General features: G+C 44.8%; 1 protein-coding gene and 1 long non-coding RNA gene across 7 annotated transcripts in view; both read left to right on the top strand.

Moving 5' to 3' along the window:
- The first annotated feature begins 2,139 nt into the window (after positions 1-2,139).
- LOC134479302 (uncharacterized) lies at positions 2,140-6,446 on the top strand. 2 transcript variants are annotated; one of them, XR_010052437.1, is made up of 2 exons: positions 2,140-2,245; positions 6,062-6,446. It is a non-coding gene; the product is annotated as an uncharacterized LOC134479302 (long non-coding RNA). The 2 variants fall into 2 exon arrangements; XR_010052436.1 differs by having other exon boundaries at positions 2,173-2,448.
- Positions 6,447-16,187: 9,741 nt separating this feature from the next.
- Positions 16,188-22,568, top strand: part of Foxn2 (forkhead box N2) — a 46,572-nt gene continuing 40,191 nt past the window's right edge. Inside the window, exon 1 of one of the 5 annotated variants that reach the window (NM_001399771.1) lies at positions 16,188-16,332. The gene's annotated coding sequence lies outside the window, so the exon portion shown is untranslated. The other 4 variants (XM_006239738.4, XM_237502.10, XM_039113053.2 and 1 more) reach the window with 4 other exon arrangements.

The following is a 22,568-nucleotide window of genomic DNA, read 5'->3' as shown; positions in this document are numbered from 1 at the left end:
TCCTGGTGTTATTGATTGATTGATTGATTGATTGATTGATTCTTTGACAAGTCCATATATTTATAAACTGAGGTGGAGAATATAATGGATTTCACCGTGTCTCTCTCTTCCCTCCCCCTTGCTTGGTTGGGACCAGGACTCAAGCAGCACAGACTGGTCTCCTACTCACTGTGTAACTGAAGCTGGCTTCAAAGCCTGACCCCCTTGCCTCTGGCTCCCAAGCACTGGGATTCTAGGTGTGTACCTCTCTCTGTCCAACATCCTGGTTTGGGGCGTTTGTTTATTTGTTTTTGTCTTTATCTCTTCATTCAAAATGTATTTGTTTGCTTTGTGGTTTGTATCTAATCACATTTCACAAACGGGTCCCCAGGTTGCTTTTCCCTTTAAGGATTTGCTTATATGAAAGTAAAATCTTTACTGAATGAAGCTGTGATGGTTAACTTTTGTCAACATGACACAAATCTAGAAAGAAGACATCTCAGCTGAAGAATATTCTCCATCAGATTAGCCTGTGGGACATTTTCTGAATTTCTATGACGTGAGGGGCCGGCACGATGTGGGTGTGCCACCCCTGAGCCTGAGAGCAAGGGCTTTAAGAAAGGTGGCTAAGCCCCAGGAAGCCCTGGCAAGCAGCACTCTCCGGTGGCTTCTGCTTCTTGTGCTTTATGTATGCAAGAGATAGATGTCTCAGGGTTCAATCTCCAATCCAGAAAGAATGCGTGTTTCTGTCATTTTATGGCCCCCCCTTTAACAGCTCCCTTACTTACTGAATACTTCCTTTTTAGCTAGTCTGATACCCCAAACGTTCTTGCGTAAGATCTGCCTTGTGAAGCTTTCTTTCTTGCCCTACACTAACCATAAAAAACAAATCAAAACATACTCAAATCCCTTCAAAAGAAAATATGCCTTTCAAATATTTATAAGCAATGGCTGTTTTACTGGAGATTTTGTAAGGAAGCCAAGGAAGGGCTATAAACCACACCCCATCTCTCACAACACCCTGAAGCGTTCATCCTTTTTTTCTTTCCCTGGCTCTATCAGAGGGGTTGGGTGGGGAGACAGGCTCAAGGATTTCCCACAGAAGGAGTCAGTTTGGCTTAGTCTTTATCTAGACAAGATACTGCAACAAATATATTCGAAATTCTAACTATAGAACAGATTAGTTCAGTCAGCGGCAATGTTTGTTGAATGTGTATTGTGTGCCAACAGCATTCCAGGTGCTTAGAATATATCAATGAAAAACAAAGGCTGCTGCCCCTGGAGGATTAATTTTTAAAGGAAGAGCTAGACTGACACAGTGTAATGAGTAAGCCATCTAGTGATGCCGTGGGGGAGGGCTGCAGATGCTGGGATGGGGCAGGGGTGTGTGCTTTCAGATAAGGAGACCTAGATGAGGCTCACTAGGAAAGCAACCCTTGAGCAAAGACTTTAATGGAGATAAGACCAGTAGCTAAGAGGGCTTCTTGGGCAAGGACATTCCAAGCAGAGCAAGCATATGGGAACTGAGTGTGTGTGTGTGTGTGTGTGTGTGTGTGTGTGTGTGTGTGTATGTGTGTGTGTGTGTGTTTAAGAAAAATAAAAGTAGTAGGGGGGTTAGGGGAAGGAGTTAGACCATGTAAGACTTTGTTTATTAGCATAAATATTCTGGGTTTTTTTTTTTCCTAAGCAAAATGGCAAGCCACCGAGTTTGAGGTAAGGAGTGGCATGGAGTGACAGTACTTTGGCTGCTACATTGCTACAATACTGCTGGTGCACTCCTTTAATCCCAGCACTTGGGAAGCAGAGGCAGGGAGGTCTCCGACTTCAGGGCTAGTCTGGTCTACACAGTGAGTTCCAGTCAGGCCAGGATTGCACAGTCCCTATCTCAAAACAACTAGACAACACACACCAGCCAGGGAAAGGGCCTCCTAGAGCAATGTAAGGGCGGTGAAGAGGTTATTCAAGCTACTCTGTTCAGAGACCAGGCTGGTATACCAGGGTGGAAATCAGAGCTCAGATTCTGATGTATTTGTAGGTGAGAAAAAGAGGAACAGGGATGGAGGAGGGTGGTTAGAAGGGACAGCGCGACCACAACTTTAAAGTGCAGAGCTTGCTCATAATCAAGGAGACCAGTGAGTGAAGCGGTTGCCCCTGGTTACTGGGAAATTCTAACTCCAGAAGCCGAATCAACACCAATGTGGATCTCTGAGTGCCACGGACTTCTCTTGGCCCTTGGTGGGCTTAACTCTGGGAGCTAGAGCGCCAGGTGGGCACAGCTTCGAACATACCCCGAGCCAGAGGCTTCCGGGTCCTTGTTGGATGCCCAAGAATAATAATGAAAAGCAAAGACTGAGGACTGATGGAGATCATTAAAGGAAAGCAAGAAAGAAGGCTGGGCTCCTAGAGGAGAGGAGCAGGCCGCCCTGCTAAGCTGTGTTTCCTGGGTTTTCTAGTGGGAACAAGGCAGAGGTAACCTGTATTAACATTGTTCATGTTAGGGGAGAATCGCAGACCTAGCCAGTAAGGAGTCCATAAAGCTTGGCCACGTTCTCTCGGCGCTGTGAGGGAGTTACTCATCATCCATTCAAAGGAGAGGTCACATGTGCTACATGACTAGCTCAGGACCCACCCTGGGCCCCACCCTTACTACCTAAGGCGAGCTGCCTGCACACTAAGGAGGAGTAAAAGTTTACAAGCGATTACATAACTTAATAGATTATATAATGTAATAGAAAATCCCTTTAATACTCACTGCCGGATCTAAAAATGAGTGTCTGCTTTTGCGTTTGTTTGTTTTTGTTCTTCCTGTTCATTAATTATTTGAGACAGGGTTCATGTAGCCCAGTCTGACCATCCCCTTACTGTTTAGCCAAGGACGACTTTGAACTTCTAATTCTCTTGCCTCTACTTCCCAAGTGCTGGGATTCCAGGCGTAAGCCACCATGCCAGGTTTATGCAGGGCTGTGGATGGAACTGTGTACATATGCAAGGCAAAAACAAACAAACAAACAAACAAACAAAAACAAAAACAAAAACCCCAAACAAACAAACAAACAAACAAACAAACAAACAAACAAAACGTATTCTACCAACTACAGCTCAACCCAGGTTGGCCTCTCTTGTTATCAATTGACTATATCGTTTTGTTTCCCTTTTTCTTTTCTGGTGAAAGACCCCAGCTTAACAGCAGTAACGCCATTTTGTAAGGCTATATTTAAGATGACTGGTTCAGAGAAAGGTTAGAACACTGAGTACACAGCGGCTGCCAAACAAGATGTGTTTGGTTGAAGGCCTGGCAACAGGAGGACTGCCGTTGAGCACCTGACAATGAGAAAAGCCCCGGGAGAGGTCCCACACCCTGGTGGGGGGCCGAGTCAGCCGTTATGTTCCAAGAAGGTAGCTAAGAAACTTGCCCCCAGGCTGAACCCTTGGGGGGCCGAGTCAGTCCTTATGTTTCAGGAAGGTAGCTAGGAAACTTGCCCCCGGGCTAAACCCTTGCCATATTAGAATCCACCAATTATATCCCTGTAACCATACATCTGCTTCTGTATGCTTGCTTCTGCTCCCCAAAATCCTATAAAAGCCCATCCTTGGTTCCGTGGGGCGCGCCAGTCCCCCGAGTGACTGAAGCGCCCACAGGTGCCTGTGCCTGTGTATCCCGACAATAAACCAAATCCTCTTGCTGATTGCATCCTGTGGTGTCTCGGTCTGGTCTTTAGAGTTAGAGGGTCTCCATCCCGAGGGAAAGTTCTCCCTGAGAGCTTTTCACTGGGACCAAGCAGCAAATGTAGATAGGGATCAGAGGACAGTTTGCAAGAGTCAGGTTCCTCTGCCATTTGCATTTTGGGAATTGAGCTCAGGCTGTCAGTCAGGCACTTTTACCTGCTGCGTGTTGCTGTTTGCGTTTTCCGAGACAAGGTTCTGCATAGGCTAGGCTAGCCTTTATCTTGCTACTTAGAAGATACCCTTGAATCCAAGCCTCCTGATTTCCTGTCCTAAATGCTCAGGTTACCTTTTTAAAAACATACATTTTTTAAAAAAAGACATTTATCAAGGTATGGCAGCTCATGCCTGTAAACCCAGCCCCTGGGAGGGTGAGTGGGGGGTTTACCAGGAGTTTGAAGCTAGGGCTACATAGTGGACTTCAAGTCAGCTTGGGTTAGAGAGTCTTAAAAAAGACTTTAAAAGGGTGGAGGGGAAGGGTGAGGGGAAGGGCTGGTGAGCTTGATCAACGGATAGAAGTGGGAGGGGGAGGGGAGGGCTGGTGGATAAAAGTGGATAAAAGTGCCAGGGGGTGGGGTCTAAGAGTCGGTGAGGGGGTTGGTGAGTAGGTAAAAGTGTTTCATACCTTTTGGTGTAAGCCTAACGACTCAGGTTCTATCTCCAGGTGGAAGAAATGAGCCAGCTCCACAAGGTTGTCCTCTGACCTCTTCATGGACACACAGACATGCACAGACAGACACACAGACACACACAGACAAACAGACACACAGAGAGAGACAGGCAGGCACACACACACACACACACACACACACACACACACACACACACAGCAACAGTAAATTAATCAAAGTGAGGAGAAGGTGGGGAGGGAAGAGGAGAAATTCACACAGCAATTCTCAACGTGAAACCATCCCAGCTGCCCCAAGACAGGGCCTGTCCTGTCACCAGCAGAAGCTGACTCTCGGTAAAATGAAGCAGAAGGCCCAGGAGGGTGATGTTTTCTGTTTTCTTTTCTCCCTGTCAGTGCTGTTCACTGAAACCGAGGTAACCCCGGGGACCTGAACATTTATATTAGTTTTGCTCCTTGTGTGCGTTACAGTCTCCAAACTGTTCAGGGAGGAGCACTCGTGGAAACCCTGGCTTTCTTTCTCTACGACATGCTCCCGGTTCCAGCATGGCAAACCTACTTTATCAATTTAGAGTTGGGGGTCCATGCAAGATTTCATGTAAAAAGAAAAACAATTTTAGGAAAAAGGAAAAAAACCCTCATTCAAAGAACATGAATCAAAACTTCTGTTCAGAGCCCAAACCACCATCGTGTTGTGCCCCCGCCACCCCACCCTCCACCCCCGGCTGCTCGTGTCTTGGTATCTTTGATAATCACGAAGGCTCTCTCGCTGCTTGGGCAGTTGTAGACAGGCTTGTACACTTTCCTCCAGTCTCATTACTGTAAAATCAATCTTAACAAATGGCTCTACAAAGTCAGTTTAGCATGAACCCTGCTTGACTTTCCCATCTACCACTGTTCCCTAGGCTGATGGCTGTCTGATACCTTGCCTATCTTAAGCAAGAATGCTCTTGGGTCAGTATAGCCTGAATACTCCCTTCCCCCTAAGGTTTGCTCTCAGGAACTTTCCATCCTCTGACCTCTACCCTGCTAGGTATTCCTACTTGTCCAGTCTGTCTGTTTGGAGGTTACCCTGTCCTCTGTCCCTTCTGGGAAGTGCCACTGCAGAGATCCCTACTACCTACTGTGGCCCCAAAATAAAGTCTGCCTCGCTATGGCCCACATAAAGTCTGTCTCACTAAAGTATTGTGTGGGGCAGGCAAGACAGCTCAGCTGGTGCAGGTACTAGCCACTGAGACTGACCAACAGAGTTCAGTCCTCCCTGGAACCCACATGGCAGAAGCAAGGAATAGGCTTCTGCAAGTTGTTCTCTGACTTCCATATGTGCCTTTGGCATGCATACCCTTCTCCCCCAGAGATAAATATATTTTTATAGTATTGGTTCTTTTTTTCTGTTACAGAATTATCCATGAGATTTTTGTTCTGTTTTTGTTGTTTTGTTTCCAGACAGTGTAGCCCTGGCTGTCCTCTGTAGACCAGGCTGTCCTCAAACTCACAGAGATCTGCTTGCTTCTGCCTCCAGAGTGTTGGGATTTTACCTGCCTGGCTAAAAATTTTTTTTAAAATGGAGATGTTTATTCAGTGGTCTGGAGCAGGACCTAAGATTTTACATTTCCAGAACACTCCATGGTGGCAACGCAGCTGACTGTTCTCATCCAACTTTGAGTAGCAAGAACTGAAGGTCCTCCAAGGTTCTTTAGAACTAACTCATCGTTTCTATTCACTCCACAGACTTTTATAACCTGGGCCAGACCTGAACCCAAAGTTTGCCTCTGGAGTTCCTGAATGCGAAGCCCAGGAGCATGAGCCACATCCAGCCTTGCAGACTTTTAAATTGTGTGTATGCATATTGTATATATGTGTTCATATGTGTATGTGTGCATGACGCTAGAGGCATTGGATGTCCCTGGGACTGGAGTTGCAGTCAGTTGTGAGCTGCCTGGTATGAATTCTAGGAACAAAGTCTGGGCCGTCTGCAAGAGCAGCAAAAGCTCTTAACAATAGGCCATCTCTCCAGGCCCCTGAGCAGACATTTTAATGAAATATTTTCCCCACAATGATTTTATGTCAACTAAAAAGATGAATTCTAGACTTCATTATATTTTCCCAGCCTGAAGTCTCAGGCGACTTAGTGTCTGTTTATTTCATTCTCTTTGTCTATCTCTCAGTGATATTTAAACTTGTGGGCATTTGAGAAGGCTTCATGTATCACAAACCTTGTACCTTGGCCAGTTCATCTCGGCAAGAACCAACTACAGAGGACTTGCAAAATTTGCTATGAGTGAAATATTCAAAGGTGTCTAGGGTGGCAGGCTCCCCTAAATTTAGCCTCTTAATGGACTTTTCCACGTCACGCCCTTGCACCCTTTGCTTAAAGCTTTCAGCTCATCCTTGGGGTTGACCATGTTAGAACCTGAAAGCAGCTCCTCTCTCAGAATACTTTCTCAGCAGCCTTTCCCTGACACTACCCTTTTCCTGAAGACTGAGCGAGCGAGAGGCCGTCGGCCCTCAGAGCTGAGATAGCCCAAGCTGACTCCCCCGAGTCTTTCGATGTGCTCGTGTCTCTACATCTGACTGCCTTAACACCTTACTTAACGCAGGCTCAGCCAACTTGTACCGTAAAGGTCTAGGCGTCCCTTTTGGTCTGTATTTCTCTGTTGTGATTACTAGCTGTGTCACTGTAATTTGGAAGTACCCTTGAACAACAGGCACATGCATGTGTACAGTGCCGACCCACTGAAGTTTCAGGTGCAGGCCGGAGAGACGGCTGCACTTGCTGAGGGGCTCATGTCACAGGAGAGCTGACTCTTCTTGAGCTTACAAGTTGTTCCCCCACTTCTATACTTGTGCTGTGACACATGCTTCCCCTCCCCCAGCCCAAAGCAAATAAAAGGCTGTAATAACATTTTTAACTTAATTCACAGGAGACAGGCTGGATTTAGCTATTAAGACAATCGTTTGCTGAGCCCGTATGGCAGTACTTAGATGCTACAGCCATCTCAATACAACTCCTGCTGGTCCTTGAGACCCAGTCAGTTAACGACTGCTGGTGGTTCAGCAGTCTAGAGAGGCAAACCGGGCAGACATGGAATGTTGATGCTGCTATTTGGGGCAGCTTTATTAGGCCACATGGAATCGGATAAGTGAGCAAAGAGAACCCATCCACAAGAGTGAAGCAAGCTGACAAAGAAATGTCAAGGCTAACCTGATAAGAAGAGAGAAAATAGAGAGGCAAGTTCTTGCAACTCTAGCTGAGCTTCCCAGGGCTGGCTCTTGCATAATCCCTGTCTATTTTTGTATCAGTTATCTCTTATGTAGCCAATTGGCTTGCATTTCTGTTTCTTGCCACTAGAGAACTTGAGCAAGCTTTCTATCCAACTTGCCAAATGACTAGTAGTCCTCTGCTGTAAACAGCCATGAATCTGCAGCATTGGGTTCCACTAGGTTCCTTTCTCTCTTCTGTTTCATATCCCAACCCCCACTCCACTCCCACCTTGTTCGTTTCCGGTGATTCTTTCTTTCTCTCCTTTTTGTTTCTTTAAGAAGCATAGTTGGGGGGTTGGGGATTTAGCTCAGTGGTAGAGCGCTTAAGGCCCTGGGTTTGGTCCCCAGCTCCGAAGAAAAGAAAAGAAAAGAAAAGAAAAGAAAAGAAAAGAAAAGAAAAGAAAAAAAAAAGAAGCATAGTTGGAGGTGTGATTAAAAGATATTTTATATCTTTGTATATGCTTAAGCATAAATGTGAGGAGAAAAAAAAGATGGTTAGAAGAAAGCAAGGCAGGGCTGGAGGGACGGTTTGGTGGTTAACAGCACTTACTGCTCTCCCAGAAGACTGGTGTTTGATTCTCAGCACTTCACAGGTGGCTGTAAGGTGACTCACCGCTGTCTGTAACTCCTGTTTCAGGGTTCCAATGCCCATTTCTGTTCTCTGGGGACCCCAGGTCCTCACACAGACATACACAAAGAAAAAACATCATATGCATGAAACTAAAACATAAAATCAGTGAACAAGTTAACACATAAAGTGTTGGCATGGGCGCCCCAAGCGGGACTCAGCTTAGACACTCGTCTGTCTCTAAATACAAGTAATTTTACACTAACTCAGCTATACAGATTTGCTTTCTGCCCCTCCCTTTTCTTTTTCATTTGGATTTTTTTTAAAGATTTATTTATTTATTATAGATGAGTACACTGTAGCTATCTTCAGACACACCAGAAGAGGGCATCAGATTCTATTACAGATGGTTGTGAGCCACCATGTGGTTGCTGGGATTTGAACTCAGGACCTCTGGAAGAGCACTCAGTGCTCTTAACCTCTGAGCTATCTCTCCAGCCCCTGGATTTTTTTTTAAATATAAGACTTGCTGTATTGTAGACAAAGTTGGTCTCAAACTCTTGATCCTCTTGTTCCAGCTTCCTGGGTATAGGGTTTATAGAGGGTTCATAGGTCTGTCCCAGTTTATAGCTTTGTTTTCCCTTCTATTGCATGCTACTGTGTGTGTGTGTGTGTGTGTGTGTGTGTGTGTGTGTGTGCACGTGAGAGAGAGAGAGAGAGAGAGAGAGAGAGAGAAAGATGTGTGGTGTGTATGGTATATATGGTGTACATGTGTAATGTGTGTAAGTATGATGTGTGTGGGTATGTAGTGTGTAGTGTGTAATATGAGAGGGATATGTGGTGTGTGAGTGTTGGTGTGTGTGGTTATGTGGTGTGTGTGATGTGTATGTATACGGTGTGTTTGATATGTGTGTGTGTGTGTGTGTGTGTGTGTGTGTGTGTGTGGTGTATGTACACATAATGAAGAGACCAGAGAGAATCATATGTCTCTTCTGTATGTTGCCTTATTCCCTTGAGATAGGGTGTCTTAGTTAGTGTTCTTATTGCTGTGAAGAGACATCATGACCAAGGCAACTCTTATAAGGGACAACATCTAATTGGGGCTGGCTTACAGTTTCAGAGGTTCAGTTCATTATCATTAAGGAGGGAAGCATGGCAGCGTGCAGGCAGATGTGGTGCTGGAGAAGGAGCTGAGAGACTGTGTGCTTCCCCAGGATATAAGATAATATAATTCCTGGGGAGTAATTCCTAGAGTTTTTAGCTCTCTTCTGTCTTCAAGCTAATATTTTTGTTTCATTTTTTTTTTTTTAGTTCCTATTTCTCAACATGTGGGTTGCTCCAAATTACTGTTAATATTGGGGTTTAGAGAATTTTATTTGATAGAAGTTTCTGTTAGGTAGAATGAAACTAGTGGCAGTGGCACACACCTTTGATCCCAGCACTTGGGAGGCAGAGGCAGTGGCTCTCTGTTGCTCCAGGACAGCCTGGTCTATGAGAGAGTTTCAGGACAGCCTGGGATATGCAAAGAGACTCTGTCTTGAAAAAAAAAAAAAGAAGAGGAGGAGTGGGAAGAGAAGAAGAAGAGGAAGATGATGAAGATGACCGAGGCTGGGCATGGTGGTACACACCTGTAATCCTAGTACTTTGGAGGTGAAGGCAGGAGGGTCAAGGTCATCTAGTTCAAGGTCATCAAGTTCAAGGTCATCTAGGCTACAAAGAGTTCAGCTATTGAAGACCAACCACAACAAACAAATAAGAAGCAACAATAAGGGGTTGAGGATTTAGCTCAGTGGTAGAGCGCTTGCCTAGGAAGCGCAAGGCCCTGGGTTCGGTCCCCAGCTCTGAAGAAAAGAACAAAAAGCAACAATAATGCATATTGAAAAAGTTGCATTTGCCATTCTAACCTTTTAGCCCAAGTAGTATGCCAGTACCTTGGAATACTGTATTTTAGTCTTCGAGGATGGTTACTGCTTTTATAAGACACAGTCGTGATTCTTATTACAAAAAGTCATTAAGTGTATATTATTTAATCAAGACTTTCAGAATTGTTTCTCCTTGAAATAACATTTGTTGCTCCATTACCAATAAGTGATGATAAATGCACTTTAGACGTGAATGTCTACATTTTTATTTCTCCCACCTTTAGCCTAAATATGAGGGTCCACATATTATTTATTTGAAATACTTTATGTGTATGAATGTTTGTCTGCATGTATCATGCATTAATGTATACCTGGTGCCCTTGAAGGTCAGAAGAGGACATCAGCTCCCTTAGAACTGGAGTAGGTGCTGGGAACTGAACCTAGATCCTTGTAGGTTAATGTCTATATGCAGGTGAGGGCTGGCACAAGCTAGGTCAAGGCCATGATTAGACAGTAAAAAAATAAGGCGGGGACAAAGATGGGACAGAAGGGGAAAGAGAAGAGAATCAAGATGGAGACAGAGGATGACCCAGATCCGGGTGGTCTTGCATGGCCCTAGGCAGTTATGTGTATTTCCTAAGGGATGGATTTCTACAGGTAAATTTATCTTATCTAGGTGGTTATCAATTGGTTGTGAGTTTATTGTGTGGATGTATTGTGGATTGGGAATTTAACATATAAATCTGATTGTGGGGTTGCAGTTTGTTGAGTCTTGAGCGGGAACCAGATAGTTTGAGGCTAGCAGAAAGCTAATGGAAGAGATACTAATCAGAGATTAACTATGGTTAGTTCCTTATGGCCCCACAGGTGCTGGAGCTGACTCTAGGGACCAGCGTGACAAGGTGCCACATTGGAATGGCTCTCGGACCGCCTGGGTCTGAGAGTACTTGGGGGCAGTGTGGAGCCACTGAGATAAAGATCCCCGCAGTGCCATGCGGCCCTACAGGTGCTGGTGCTAGCACGGGAGAAAGATTACCAGTTTTTAAATATTTACTGCAACAGATCCTCTGTAAGATCACCAAGTGCTCCTAACCACTAACCATCTCTTCAGCCTGTATTTAATTTTTTCTTTCCTTTTCTTTCTCTCCCTCCCTCCCTCCCTCCCTCCCTCCCTCCCTCCCTCCCTCTCTCTCTCTCTCTCTCTCTCTCTCTCTCTCTCTCTTTTTGAGATAGGATTTCACTATTTAACCTTGTCTGTTCTGGACCTTAGTACGTAAACCAGGCTGGTCTCAAACTTAGAGATCTACTAGTCTTTGCCTCCCAAGTTCTGAGATTAAAGATGTGCACTGCCATGTTGGGTACCCCTATTTAATTTTGAGACATGGCTGAACTCTGTATAGGCTAGTGTGGAACATGCTACATAGACTGACTTAGAACTTGAAGTGATCCTCCCATCTGTTTCTGTCAGAGTGCTTGGATTGCAAGTCCTTGCATTTCTTAAACAATGTATTTTATAAAATGTTTTGTTTTCCAGTAAACTGAGTAAGCTTCTTTTTTATTTATTTATTTATTTATTTATTTATTTATTTATTTATTTATTTATTTATTTGGAGTTGGGGATCGAACCCAGGCCTTGTGCTTGCTGGGCAAGCGCCTGAGTAAGCTTCTTCTTTTTTTTTTTTTTAAGATTTGTTTATTTATATATATGAATACACTGTCACTGTCTTCAGACACACCAGAAGAGGCCATCGGATCCCATTACAGATGGTTGTGAGCCACCATGTGGTTGCTGGGATTTGAACTCAGGACCTCTGGAAGAGCAGTCAGTGCTCTTAACCGCTGAGCCATCTCTCCAGCCCGTAAGCTTTAAAACTATTTAATAGCTGTTTCCTCCAAAATAAAAGCATTCCATTTTGGAGGAAAGCTCATTAAGATGCAGGATATTTTAAAGGGAAGTTAACATTCCTTCCATTCCACTGGGAAGTTTATAAGACAGAGAAATAGACTAACAAAGGTTTCAGGAAGTCCCTGAAATTGACCAGATGAACTAGACTCTTCCCAGCCCAAGCATATGTGTAAGGAATGCTGGGATGTACCGGGGCCAAACAAGCTGTCCAGAATCTGCTCGAAGATAAGACCTTGAAGAAGCAGAGACCGACTGAACTGTCTAGAAAGACCTGTCCCCAACCTGCTGAGCTACCTGCAGGCTGTGCCTTGGGTTCCCTGGTTTCTAACTTTTATGAGGTGTCACCATGCTGGAGTGGGCTTTTGGCGATGTTGCTCTTTGAGTCACTTCTGTTCCTGCCACCCCTGTACTCCTGTAAGAAACTCCAATAAAACACATTGGTTCAATCAGTTACACTTTGATGGCTTGTATTTGTTCTCTATTTGGGGTGAGTAGGTATTCGTTCATGTTTCCCCCGGGGCATAGAATCACACAGCAGAAATATTTTGAAGAAAGAATAAAGCTCCACAAGAAATCTGAAGTCTGGGGCTGTTTTGTGTAAAGAGTTAAAGTTCTGCTCTTTTACACTGCTTATTCTTGTAAACGCAAGGGAAAAGCCGTTCTCTCTGGACCATCATTATCTTTAATCAGAGCTTTTCCTTGGTGGATGTTCAAAGTCCTCTAAATTAGCCTCTTGGTATACACGAATCCCCAGACTTTGAACTAAGTGTAACAGATTTGCTAAGACTCTTGAGCTTTACAAGTTGAGGTTGTATAAATGTGCCCAGTCTTTCTGGGCGTGACCGTTCACTGCAGAGAACCAGCAGAGAAGGCTTAATGGATGAAGGAAGATGCAGAAGATTCATTACTTCACCTTGGACAAGGTGTACACTTTTTCTGTATATTTGATGGTAGGCTGGCTCCTGGGGTGATTTATCTCTGATCTCCAGCTTTCAAACTCTTATGATTCTTCTGGAATTCAGGAAAAGCATTTAGCTACTTGAGTTTAAAATAGACAGCGATGAATGGGAAAGAGAGCTACATAGACTATAAAGTTCATTCTATATATCAAATACTGTATTAGTTATATTAGTTCATCTCTGTTGGGAGGTGAAAGGCTAGCAGATAACCTTGGCCGAGGCTTCTTTTTTTGTTGTTTGTTTTTTGAGACAGGGCTTCTCTGTGTAGCCCTGGCTATCCTGGAACACTCTCTGTTGATCAGGCTGGCTTTGAACTCACAGAGACCTGCCTGCCTCTGCCTCCCATGTGCTGGAATTAAAGGCATGCATCACCACTGGCTGAAGTTGGTTTCTTAAAAACTACCTTTTCTTGCCTTCCCTTTCTTTTTCTCGGTGCTTTTTCTCTTCTGTGTCTTCTTCAGTTTGTACACGTGAAGGGCAAATATGATGCTATGTAAGGCGATTTGCAGTAGCTGTTGCTCTTCTAGCTGAAGCACATCTCACATTTGCCTTGAGACATTTTTTATTTCCCTTTACAATTTAATAAATATTTCTCGATGGGCTGCACATGCAGTAAGGCTGCTTGGTAGTTCAGAAAGATCCAGTGATGGTGTTTTCCTGACAGTGTGTAGTCTTTGGTAGTGAGTGGAATGACTTGTATGATGTCATTGTCATACCAGCAAGACTGCACTTATGCACCAGTCGTTTTCAGGATTGTTGGTAACTTGAGCACACTTTCCCCAAATAACCTTGCCTCCTGTGTCACAAGACCCAACTCACTCACATTCTCTCAGTAACTGCACCTTTGGTGATCACACCCAGGGTTGTATATAATGGGGATGATGGATTCTTTTTTTTTTTTTTTTTTCCTTTTTTTCGGAGCTGGGGACTGAACCCAGGGCCTTGCGCTTGCTAGGCAAGCGCTCTACCACTGAGCTAAATCCCCAGCGATGGATTCTTTTTTACACCGAGTATAGGCAGGCAAAAGGTAGCTTTCAGCTCAGGATGTGTGACATGGGCTATTGAAATGTAGACCCATTGGCCTAATGAACCTTTCACATTTGTAAAACCATCACCAACAAAGCAGACCTTTGTAAGCATTCTCTTCCATGACTTTTTTCTTTTTCCTGTTCGAATAACTTTCAATAGTTTTGTTTCTCCTTGGGCACAAACTCTGGGTAGAGAGACCTCACATTTCCCTGCCCTTGCTTTTCCTTCTGCTTAATCATGTCAGAAAGTCCTTTTGCTCTCTGTCCTGCAGAGAGGCATGGAGTGCTCCCTGTGGAGTCTTCTGATCATCCTCTGCTTGGTGTTTCTCTTTTCATGCACCTTAATAGTCTTTTTCATTTGTATTTTCTTGGTGTGGCACTGTTTAAGGGAGACTTAGCCTTCAGGTCAATCTTTTTTTTTTCTTTTTTTCTTTGCCTTCTTTGAACATTCTTGGGTCTCCCCATCTTCTCTTTTCCTCGTGGTAGTCCAAACAATATCCATATCGTTTGTGGTGCAATTCAATCTATTATGTGGCATGATGATAGCCGCGGAGCACCCGTCCACGACTACTGCGTTCCAAAAACCTTAATTTCTGGGTGTCACTGGCCCATGAGCCAGGCTGGAATGGGAAAGGGTCTTGACACTTCTTACTCTGAATGAAGAAAGCTGGGCTCTCTGGGACATTAAAAGGACAAAAAAAGGGTAAGTGGAACTGATAGACGAGCTTCCATGGATCACATGAATAATGTTCTTGTCTGTGGAATGAGGGGATTACTTCCTGTTTTGTTCTTGTACATCAGGAAGCCTGCAGTTCTTCTGCATCTTTATCATCCTCGAGGACCATCTGCTTTACCTTGAGCTCACTTTATATGCGAAGACACTGAATATCTATCTAGTCAGCAGCCGTTCATCGGGAGCCCAATGACGTTCTGTTGAGCAAGCAGGCAGGCAATGTCTCGGTTTCAAATGCCTTTTCTCTTAATCCATTTAATATCTGTGTGAAACAGGTATCAGTGGCGAGGTTTTTAAAAAGCTGGGTAATTTAAACAAACTGAAAGATTTAATTTCCATGTTCATAATGACAACTGTAAACTCAAATTATAGTTTTCTTTCCAGATAGTCGACGGAATATCCCGCCCTCCCCCCACCCCCTACTTCCTATGTAGATGGCCTTAAACATTTGAGCATGTCCACCTTCCAAGTTCCGGGATTACAGGAATGAGGTGGCACAATATCTCGCTTTCCCTTTGAGACAGAAACTCCATAAGAAGCCCAGCATGACCTTTAAATCATGGCACTCCTCCAGCCTCACCCTACCCAGTACTGATACATAAAACTGCACCACCAAGCGCAGCTTGATAGGCTATTTCTAGGCTTCAGTTTCCTTATATGTAAAGTGGAATTCCTTAAAGTGGAGGGTTGGTAGATTCGCCAAAACCTGAAACCAGGAAGTATACCCCAAAGGGAATGTACTTAATATTAAAAATTATTCCACATTTGTCTGAAACTCAGAACTAACCAGACACTCCCGTTTTGCGTAGCAGCATTGTACCAGCAATACAGTGTAGGCAATACGTGCACAATACATATTAAGTCCTTATTACTGTAAAAAGTGAGGGTTCTGTACATTTTTTTTTTGTTCTGCCTTTTAATACTGATTTTTATTTGGGAGACAGGCCCACAGTAGATCTTAACTTTGGTAAAATTTGGATCCGATTACAAAGCCCATTCCCCGACTAAAAACCGCTCCGCATGAGTTTCCACTGCACTTTAGTCAGAGGAAGGGAGCGCTGTTCACAATAAAGCTTCCCGTATCCCCACACTTTCAAAGCCCAGGGCTGTTCTGACCGTCGCAGCAGCCCCAGCACACCGGTCGCGGGCGGACACTCGCGCGTCCCGCGCCAGCTTGTCCACTCAGCAGACGCGCCGCGCCTCTGTCGCCCTCCCATAGGTCCTTCCGGGGACAGGCGACGTCTTTTCATTTTCCCGCCTGCTCGCCGGGCTCAGTCCCTGGGCGTCCCCCTCCTTGCCTTCCGAGCCCGCCCCGCCCTTCCGGACGCCACCTTCCCCCACTCGCCTTTAGGGCAGCCCGGAGGGGCGGCCGCCGCCCTGGTAGGAGGCGGGAGGGAGGCCTGGGCCGGCCGCGGGAGGCGGGACGGAAAGAGGGGCGGGGCCAAGTGCCTTGGCGCCGCGTTGCCATGGCAGCGGGGCAGGGAGGAGGGGAGGAAGCCAGCGGGCGGGAGGGGGATGTGGTGCTGCGGCGGCCGCCACCGCAGCTGCCGCTGCCTGCTCGCGGCTGGGTGTCCCGGAGGCGGCTGCTGGGAGCCACGGGAGCAGCTGCGGTGCTCTGCCATATTGTGTCTGGCCCGGCCCGGCCCGGCCTTCGCCTCCCCTTCGCGGCGGCCGAGCTGACGGTGAGTCCCCGGGCCGTGCGGCGCGGAGGCAGCGCGTGCGGCCGGCGCTGGGCGTGGGGCGCGGAGGCGGCTGTCCCGTGACGCGCCGGGACATTTTTGTCCCGTGAAGAATTGGCGCCCGGCGCGGGGGTGTTCCCGGCGCGCGGCTCAGGCGGAGCGTGGGCTCCTGGGGGTGTGGAACCGAGGCGGGCACGGCCCCGTGAGGAGTTAGGAGTTTCTCCTGAGGTAATGACCGTCCGGAGGGGGCGTCGCGCAACCGGAGCCTCAGTGGGCAGAGGACAGCCGGGCGAGCACGGCGGAAACCTGCGACCCGGGAGTTGCTCTTAGAGCCCGGGGAGCCCGCGCCACGTCGCCGCTCGCGTTCCCATCGGAGCGGGACACGCGCGGCGTGGAGTCCCGGTCCAAGCGGGATGGTTGGGCCCCGAGAAGTAGTGCCCAGGAGGCGCCGCGCGCGACCCGCGTGAACTTCGGGCGCGGGGCCCGGATGTGGGGTGGCGACCCCGGCCCGCTCTCGAGGCTTCTCGGGCCGGCTTCCCCGAGCGTTGTTGCCCTGGGGAGTTGGGGGGTTGGGACTTGGACTGTTTCGGCGTTGCAATATGGGCACTTCCTGTTCACCATCTCTTTCGGGGCCCAGGTTACTAATGCACTCCGGCCAGCGCCGGGACCGGGAAGGGTGCACGGTACTCGGAGGCCTTGAGGTTGGGTGCCAGCCCGCGTGCACTAGCTGGCGGCCGAAGCCGGGACCGGGTGGTAGGGGGAGGGAGTCCACGTGCGAGGTGCTGGGTCTGCACTCCAAACTCCGCCCCCGGCTGCCCCCTTGCAAAATGCCAGGGTTCTCACCACACCTCACGCGAGTTGGGGTAGCTATTTCACTGGGAACCCGCACTCTCGAGATCTTGCACTTCGTTTCTGCTTTAAAGCCTTCCCTTTTCACCTTTTGGGTGGTGGTGGGAGGAGGAGTCATAAGTGCAGAGAAATGACAGACTTTTTTTTTTCCTACTTGCAACTCCGCCGCGAGCGGTTAATTATTTCCAGGTTAGTTGGTGCTCTTTCTCCTGTCTTCTGATTGTGACAGCCACGTGGCCGGCTGAGTGCAATAGAGTGCTCTAGCGGCCGGAGGGCTTGTGGCTTCTCCCGCAGCAGGGGCTTTGTAATGTTGTAGTCTTGGGTTCTGCGCTATGATAAGGGGAAGTGGAAAAAGCCGGATCGATCAGGTCTAGCTGTTTCACCTGAATCGTATAATGGCTTTCCTTTGCAATTCTGGTAAGGTGTATATTGCCATTCTTGCTATTCTCTGCAACTTTGATGATTCATCTTAAAATTTCAGCGGTGTTAGGTATCATCAGAGAGCCTACGACGTCTTTAAAAAATCTACGACTCTTTAAAAAATCGTTTGAATTTCAAAGCCATTTGCGAGCGATTCTAATGAATCTGAAATGATCACATTCTAGCGTTATTTAGGGTTTATGAAAAAACCCTCATTTTTTCTTTTTACATAGGTTAGCAATGAAGTTATCTTTTAAAGGATAAATGCTAGTATTTTATGCAGTCAAATTTGAGCAGAATTCATAAGTGAAAATTATAGTATATAAAGGTGAAAGAAAAATGATTAAAGTTTAAAAAGTGAACTTTGGAGAGTGAAGTTTTAAAATGCCTTTACACTCAGAGATTATCAATGCATCATGCGTCATATTTTGATTGGCAATTTTGTTTCGGTAACATGTTTCTGTTATTAGTTTTAGTTGATTGTTAAACCAGAAGAAGGAAACACTACATTTGTAGAGTTTTGGAGAAATCATTCCAACTGTGTTTACTGGGATTTTGATTGTTCTGCAATGATAGTGTGAAGCTAATGAAGGCATTGAAGAGGTGCCATAAAGGTAGAGAAGAAGATAGGCTGGAGAATGAGTGTGTACTGACCACTGAGAACAGTTCATAGTTGAGCAGGAAAAGGAAATGAACTGAAGAGAAGTGAAGGGACATTTACATAAAGCCGGAAGACTGAAAACAGTTTGACATGAGATTTAAAGCAAAGTGAAACTTAAAAATCCGACTCAAACCGTGTGTGTGTGTGTGTGTGTGTGTGTGTGTGTGTGTGTGTGTGTGTGTGTTTTGAGAAGGCTCTCACTATGTGGTCCAGGCTGGCTTCATGGCTTCAGAATTGGAGTGACCCTCCCCTCCTGCTTCTGCCATCTTCTGTTGTTTTGAGACAAGCTCTTGACTATGTAGCCCTGGCTGGCCAAGAACTTGCTATGTAGGTTAGGTTGGCCTACAATAACCAGAGAGCCACCTGCCTCTGCATCTCGAATTCTGGATTGTAGTGTGCATCACCATATATATGGCTTGCATGTAGTTTTGGTTTGATTGTTAAAGATAGGATCCTGACGAGATCAGTCTCTTGTGTAGACAAAGACAATTTTAAACTCCTGATCCACCTGCCTTTGTCTCCTCAGAACTGTTTTATAGGTGCACACCACCACAGCTTATATGTTTTGTTGCTGCTTGTTTCAACAACTCAAAAGAATGGTTATTTTTAAAATACTTTTATTCTTTAAGACTGTCATACAGTAGAACTCTCCAGATCCGCCCACATCTCTGTACCCCCCAAATATATGTCCTTTTTGTTTAAGGATATTTTTTTATTGTACCCTTTTTGTTGTTGTTGGTTTTAGATTGTGTAATTTAATAACTGGTTTTATATAAATGCAAACAGTCTTCCAGTAATAGTTTTGAGCACTCGGGGCTGTAGGTTGAAGAAGTAAAACATAACTGAGACAGTACAGGAGTTAAACTGTGATAAAAGTAGGAGCTGTAAGAGAGTAAGTGGAGAAGGAAGTTGTAGAAGGCTTGGGTGGGAAGGAAAGGTTTCTTGGAAAAAGAAGCCTTTTGCTTTCTACAGGAAAACTTATGTGCTAATAGATAATGTCACCAAAATGTCCATCCTCTGTTTATTATTAATTTATTTTGTTTGTTTTGCTTTTGTTTTTATGAGACAAAGTAGTCCTGTGTAGCCTTGGAATCCCCTGGCTGTCCTGGAACTCTCTGACCAGGCTGGCCTCAGAGATCCACCCGAGTGCTGGGATTATAGGTGTGTACTACTAAACACCCCCCCCCAACCTTTTAAATTAAGCACAGGTATGAAATTTATTTTGTTTTTTTTTTTTTGTTTTTTCGGAGCTGGGGATCAAACCCAGGGCCTTGTACTTGCTAGGCAAGCGCTCTACCACTGAGCCAAATCCCCAACCCCTGAAATTTATTTTGTTAATTTAACACTTAGTTTCCAATCTTCTTTCTTCCGTCTCAATCTCTACTGTTCTGCCGAAACTTAATTATCAGACCTCAGCTTGGTGTTACAATTTATATGTATGCTGACCTTACCTGTTTATATGTGTGCTGACCTTATCTCTTTTATCTGTTGGAAATGCACTTGGACACTCAAGGAATGTTCTGTGAGCCTTGGAATCACAGCCTTCTAGATCCTTCCTTACTTTCAACTATAAATTCCTTTCCTTTTGTAACAGCATATAATTCTTCCAGACTGTTGCATTCTCTGCTGCATCTTTGATTTAACAAGATAAAAAAAAAATTGAATACCTTGTGCTAAGTAAGTATCAAAAGTGCAGTGAACGGTGTTAAACAAGAGGAATTTCTTCATGTTTTTATTATCTTTTAGGTTTTATTACCCTAATTAGAATGTGTCTTTGACCAGCAAGATAGATAGAATATATGTGTTTGCCAGCAAGACGCCCTTAGAACCTTATTTTAGATATATACTGTCTTCCTAGTCTGAATAAAGAAAAAGTAGGATTTGTGATGTGAGGTGTGAAGTTGAATAGAAAGATGTTTTTAGGTGGGAAGAAAAGTACTGAATTTAAATATGGTCTCATTTCCTCCAGAATGAGTTGGAGAATGACATAATCCTCTTTTGAGGAAGACTCATTTGACTCAGTGTAGTCCAACCCTCAGAGGAATTGGGAGGAACTGGAAAGAGTACTACTGAAGGAAAAAGTAATGACAGGATGCAGTTAGGACTTGTTTAGTAGTCAGGACACTGAGTTTAGTCAGCTGAATGTAGATGAATGGGTGGTGGCAGGGTGAACATGACCTCTACCTATAGGAGTTGTCCACAGAGGGGGCAATGCAGAGGGGACAGTGGTATGAATTTTCTTAAGAGCTAGTAGTTAGTATTGAGAACTAAGAATGTTGCTTGGGAAACTAGAATGTTACAGGCATTAGCTATGGTAACATGGAGGTTTGTAATGAATACTGCAGACTTTATCATTCCTTTGATGTTACTTTACTGATACTTTAGTTCCACAACAGTAGAATGCTGTCACTGTCTTACCACCAAAAAAAAAAAAAAAAAAAAAACCACCAAGAGAACATTTATCAATTAGTTTTTATTCAAGCAAACTTTATTTTAGAATAATTTTGCATTTGCAGAAAACATGTAAAACCTTACCCAGTTTCTCAGATTAGCTTCTTACATACCGTGTTACAATAAGGAAACAAGGTTCCTGTATTATTGTTAATTAAGCAAGTCATTCAGATTTCCCTAAATTTTCTCTGGTGTCCCTTTTTATTCCACAACTAGTTTCTAGAGTTACCTTTGATGACATGAGAGCTTTAATCCTAATCAGAAATTTTATAGAATGTCCTTGAATTGAGACCTAACTGTTAAATTTCCCCTGGTGAGACTCAGCTTGTGGTTTTAGTACAGGTAAACAGGTAAGGTGCCTGTATAATAAGGGCACATGCTGACATGCTGTAAAATGGATAACTGTCGTTGACCATGATCTTTGCTTTCCTGATTTTACAAATGTACCCACTCCTCCACACCAGATCTACTTTGGAAGCGAAGTACTAAATGCAGCCCATGCTCACAGGTCTTGACCCTATTTTGATTGATTTTTTTTTTTTTTTAATTTCCCTCAACCTAATTTTCTGTTATAGAAAACAACAAACAAGCAAAGAACCTGGGCAAATGCGTTTGAGCACTTAGACTGTACTTAGGTGCTAGACACCTAAGTTGTGAGCAAGAGAGACAGTTTTATACCCAGGAGCTATGTCTGGAATAATCATAAAGTAGGCTTTATTGCCTTACTGTGTCCTTTGATTTCATTAGCATTTACACATACAAAGTTACAAAGCCCTTAAAGTCTTAAGTAAAGCTCTTCAAGTAGCCATTTGTAAGCTACTGTCGTACAGCTTTAGTGTGTGCGCTATGAAAATAGCTGTCCCTTTGCTGTCAACACAGATTTTCATTCTTCCCAAGTGGTTATATTCTGATAACTTAATTTGTTGTCAACTATCCTCATAGCTTTGGGGTGTGTGTGTGTGTGGTCTGTCTCAAAGCCTGTTGTGTAGCTGAGGCTGACCTTGAGCTCCTGAGTCCTGGGATTACAGGTGTGAGGCACTGTACTAGACTGGAGTGTTCAGATGGAAAGAAGACAAGAATTTTCTTGGCTTTTAAAAAAATTGAATTTTAATGTGTATGTGTGTGCAGTCTATGTATGCAGATGACAGGTGTGCATGTGCCTGCGGAAGCTGGAAGAGCGTGTCAGAGCACGCACTTGTGGATGAGAGTTAAACTCTGCTCCTCTGCACGATTAGCAAACACTCAGCCACGGGGTCATCTCCAGCCACTCTTCGCCTTTCTGAGTTCTTTTGGCACCAGAAGCCTGGTTTACTTGTTTGGGAAGTGCTTTGAATTGAAATTGATGTATGGAAATATATGTATAGAAAAGACCAGGGGCACGTGCCCAGCTAGAGGTCAGGACACTTGTGGGAGTTGGTTTTCAAGAGTCAAATAGAAGTTACAGGATGTGACAGGTCCTTTCACCTGGTGAGTCATCTTGCTGGCCCTCTCTTTTTATGTTCCAGACAAGATCTCGCTGTATATTAAGACTGGTGTCAAGCTATTGAGTCTCCTGCTTCAGCCTTCTGAATCTTAGCGTATGTAGCATCACATCCAACTTGACATTTTTTCTCATTTGTAGAAATACTCTTAACTTGTGCATTCACTGAGCAGGATTATTTTTAAAAACATATTTTTATTTTTGAAGTAGGTCTAACTGTACAGCTTTGACAGTCTTCAAACTCACTATGTACACCAGGCTGGCCTCGAACTCAGAAATCCATCTGCCTCTGCTTCCTAAGTTCTGGGATCAAAGTTATGAGCCACCACCTGCTCCTCTTTCTTATTTCACTTTTGTAGTGCTGTAGATTTGACCCAG

Source organism: Rattus norvegicus, chromosome 6 (genome assembly GCF_036323735.1).
Source record: "Rattus norvegicus strain BN/NHsdMcwi chromosome 6, GRCr8, whole genome shotgun sequence".
Classification (NCBI taxonomy): Eukaryota; Metazoa; Chordata; class Mammalia; order Rodentia; family Muridae; genus Rattus; species Rattus norvegicus.
This window is presented reverse-complemented; position numbering and strand designations above follow the sequence as displayed.